This window comes from Zootoca vivipara, chromosome 17 (genome assembly GCF_963506605.1).
Source record: "Zootoca vivipara chromosome 17, rZooViv1.1, whole genome shotgun sequence".
In the NCBI taxonomy this organism is placed as follows: Eukaryota; Metazoa; Chordata; class Lepidosauria; order Squamata; family Lacertidae; genus Zootoca; species Zootoca vivipara.
In genome coordinates this window covers 17,354,951-17,359,435 of record NC_083292.1, presented here as the reverse complement: position 1 = coordinate 17,359,435, position 4,485 = coordinate 17,354,951, and the positions used below count along the sequence as shown (strand labels likewise).

The 4,485-nt window shown below is 43.3% G+C and overlaps 1 long non-coding RNA gene across 1 annotated transcript; it reads right to left on the bottom strand.

Moving 5' to 3' along the window:
* Positions 1–426: 426 nt before the first annotated feature.
* On the bottom strand, positions 427–2,798 carry LOC132591358 (uncharacterized). The gene is made up of 3 exons (XR_009556927.1): positions 2,682–2,798; positions 1,666–2,590; positions 427–1,396 (listed from the first exon to the last, which is right to left on the bottom strand). It is a non-coding gene; the product is annotated as an uncharacterized LOC132591358 (long non-coding RNA).
* Between the last annotated feature and the right edge of the window lie 1,687 nt (positions 2,799–4,485).

Sequence of the window (4,485 nt, the reverse complement as noted above, 5' to 3'; positions counted from 1 at the left end):
ATTAAACATTTTTTTAAAAACTTCCCTATACAGGATTGCCGTAAGACTGCTTGGGGGTCAGATAACTCCATACCCTCCAACATTTCTCCAATGAAAATAGAGATGTCCTAAGGAAAAGCGGGACATTCCATGATCAAATCAGAAACTGGGACGGCGTCTCTAAATCGGGGACTTCCCTTGAAAGTAGGGACACTTGGAGGGTCTGCAGTCAAGAGGGACTGGCTATTTAGAGGAGGTAACCGGGAGAAGATTTTTTAGAAAGCAGCTCTGCAATAGAACAACAAACCCCCAACACTGGAACAAAGGCCATTTCAGAAAGATATTGCTGATCCTTCTGATTTTCTTCTGAGCTGCATTGAAGTCAGATCAGTCTGGGGCTGCTTTGATTGCTCTGACAGATCCAAGGCTTGATCTGATTACCTCCAGGAAAATCGCCCAACTTGCTAGAAGAAGCAGCAGATCAGATCTTGATTGTTTATATATTTAATCACCCTAGTCTGCTGCCCTTTGAGGTATACATTCTCAGGGCTGCTTACATTCATAAAACAGAAAAGAGGGGGGGTGGATTCAGTAATTTCAGTATTAAAACAACCGATAAAACTTGCAGCCAAACATCAGAGCAAGGAGAAAATACCTGAACGAGGAGAGTGAAAATACTGTGCTCACCCTTCCACCCCAAACTAGCAGGACTTGCCCTGTGATTCAAAGAAGTGGCTTCTTGTCTGTTGGTTGGTGACTTGTGGAGGTCAACTGGTAGCTCACCACTCCTCAGCAGGTGAGATGCATCAGCAGAGTCTTCAGAAAATTCCTGCTCCCAGCAGAACAGCTTCTTCCAATGTTCCCAGTTAGGGGGGGGGGACTCCTCTCCCACACAGTTCAAAGTAATAATATCTTTACTGTCTCCAGATGCAAGACAAAGCTAAACACTACAATAGGTTATATACAGTTCCTTCAGATCTATGGAAGATCTTTTTCTTTGGCGATCGCCCATAGGAAGATTGTCTTCCATAAACACGGTTTTAACAGTTAGTCTGTAAGTGACCATGGAGGCCAATTCTGGATCCGCACATCCTTCCACAGTGGGAACATAGGTTTCTGGGTAAGAGTTAATCACGGTGGGGGTTTGCCAAGCATGCCTTCCTCTTGGCACATTTCTCCCTTTGGTCCTGAGTTTGAGTATCTTCAAAACCCATGACACCTTTGTTAAAGACTGTTCTCCAACTGGAGCACTCACAGGCCAGTGTTTCCCAGTGTGGTGTAGTGGTTAAGAGTGGTAGACTCGTAATCTGGGGAACTGGGTTCGCGTCTCCGCTCCTCCACATGCAGATGCTGGGTGATCTTGGGCTAGTCACACTTCTCTCCGAAGTCTCTCAACCCTACCCACCTCACAGGGTGTCTGTTTTGGGGGAGGAAGAGAAAGGAGATTGTTAGCCACTTTGAGACTCCTTAGGGTAGTGATAAAGCGGGATATCAAATCCAAACTCCCCTCCTCTTCCTCCTCCTCCTCCTTCCCAGTTGTCTCCCCCCCATATGATTTTATAACAGTGTTTATACTGCCTTTTTAAAAGATTTGCCTTTGAACCTCTTTTGTTGACCACCAGCAATACACTTTCCATTTTTAAGTTCGGAATAGAGTAGTTGCTTTGGAAGACAATAATCAGGCACCTGAACAACATGACCAGTCCAACGAAGTTGATGTTGAAGAATCATCGCTTCAACACTGGTGATCTTCGCTTCTTCCAGTACACTGGCATTAGTTCACCTGTCTTCCCAAGTGATGTGTAAATTCTTTCGGATACACCATTGATGGAATCTTTTGAGGAGTTGGAGATGGCGTTTGTAAGTGGTCCATGTTTCAGAAGCATACAGTAATGTTGGAAGTAAAATAGCTTTGTAAACAAGCATCCACTAACACTATAACCTTGATGGCAAACAGGACAGGATACAAACATAACAGGCACAATGAAAGCAATGCCCTAGAGACTATTGCACCCATCCCTACATTCCTGAACCAATGGGAGGGTGAATACACTTGACCTCTACTCTTTTGCTGTGGTAACCCAATGGACTTGCTCTTCTATCTCTGAGCACCCAGACATGGTGTGTGTGTTTACTAACTCAAGACACAAGACCAGGCCCTGTGTAATTCAACGCATTACGCCAACATTGTCTTCCTTCCTCCCACCTTAGGACAGCAAAATGGAATGCCTTAAAAAGGGGTCTCTGCCATAGATGTTCATTTTGTATTGTTTTTAAACTTAGCTCCAGTTCTCAAAACCAAGGAACCATTAGACCAGTGGTTCCAAAACCATTTGGGGCTACTGCCCCCTTGGTTCCATAAACTCATCTCCAGTGGAACACGCCCTACCCTATAAAAAGCATTATTCAGAATAGCAGAATAGCAGTTTGCATGACCCATTAAGGAAGAGAATAGAGCGGCATTAAAAAACGGTAACAATTAATTGCACATTTATCCAGTGATTCCAGCTTTTCAAATTTATACCTCCATTGCCCACTTGCCTCTTAGTGCCCTCCTAGGGAATCACATTGTGGGATCCACTGCCTTAGACTGACAAGGTGCTGGGGCTATCTAATGCAAGAGAGAGAGAGAGAGTCAGGAAGAGAAAGAGATTTATTTACTTTATCTGCTAACGGACTTCTGATACAGCTTCTAAACTCACCGACAGCAGTATTTGTCAGCTGGAGAATGCGGAGGGGGGAACGGATATACCAGGACAAATACATGAGCTACCTGTGGCAGATAATAATTCAATGAGCCGGGCAAGCCTACCGAGACTGGCATTTCTCATTTCATTGTTGCCGTGTTTGCAAAGGACTTCGCCCTCCCCTTGTTCCCAGTTAATTTCTCTGTTTGTTGAGATTTAGCCCTTCGTTGCCAGCTGCGGATCTGATAAGGGGAGCTGCAGCCACACAGAGGAGCAGGCTTGCATTTTTTTTAATCTCTTCTCTCTCAGGTGGAGCCAAGCTCAGTGAAAGTGGCATGTGTGAGTTGGGGGCGGGTGTGTGTGTGTGTGTGGAAGCTGTTTTATTAAGAGCCCAAATATTGACTGTTGCAGAGAGTGAAGGAGTGTTAGCCAAGCCAGCTTCAGAGATTGCAGCACAGTGGTCTGTAGGAAGATGATACAAGCACAAGCTCACTCAGCCAATCATAGGGTATTATTTCCCACTCCACTAACCATTAAAAAAAATACAAAACTTCCTTTTGTGGTTGTCGGCTCTTTAGTCATTGATTGCAATTACTGTGTGGAAGCCCAGATGCACAAATTTTCTGGAAAGGGCGCAATCTTCAGATGGTGTTAAACGGCCACCCATCTACAATCTTTCTCTTCCTGTCCCCCCATTTTTTAAAAATATAATTTTTATTTTTGGGTTTTTCAGTTTTAAAACATAAATAAATCCAATGGAAATACAATGCAATGCAGGTATCCTCTTTGACGTCCCTCGCCCCCTTTTGTGGTTCTTTGTGTTAAGATTTTCTTACTGCAGCTCCTTTTTTATTCCAATTACAATGGAACCTAGGGTGTCTAACGTACCATATTTTTCTATGTATAAGATGTCCCCATGTATAAGACGCCCCCTATTTGGGGGGACTCAAATTTAAGAAATTTGCACTATGCACTATCCATGTGTAAGATGACCCCCACTTTTTAGCATAATTTTAAAATAAAAAAACCTGGTCTTATACACAGAATAGTACGGTAATCCCTTCTGGAAGACCATTCGGCTTCCAAAACATTTGACAACCGAGGCACAATTGCCAGTTGGCAAATTCCTTTTAAAAGCTGGAGAAACGCATCTCGGAAGCTGTTTGACTTCCGGGTTGTTGGTGTTTGGGTTCTGGATTGTTTGGCTTCGGAAGTGTTTGACAACCGAGGTTCCACTGCATTATTTACTCCCTCAGTTTTATGAGTTTTAAGTTAATCCTGCTAATGGATTTAATTGTTCACAATAATTTCCCAAATAAATGACATGCTCCCCATTCTTTGTTAAGCATTGTTTCTTCCTGGTTTCTGATTATTCTAGTAAATTTGGCCATTTCAGCATAGTCCTTATCTTTCTCATCCCTAATAATAATAATAATAATAATAATAATAATAATACATTTATACCTTGCCCATCTGGCTGGGTTTCCCCAGGTACTCTGGGCAGCTGCCTTTGGCAGAGGTGTGTGGTTTGGGTGGCTGTGTAAATAAAACCGTATATCTTAAAGACACCACAGTATCCGCTAATCTTCATTCCAGGGAAATTGAGCCATGGGTAAGTTTCTTGCTGCTAGGTAATACAGTAGTACCTTGATTGTCAAACTTAATCTGTTCTAACTTCTGGGAGTCCGTCCGACTCTCGGAACTGTTCAAAAACCAAGGCACAACACTCAGTCGGAAGCTGTGGAAGCCGTGTTGGATGTTCAGCTTCCAAAAAACATTCGCAAACTGCAACTCTCACTTCTGGGTTTGTGACATTCAG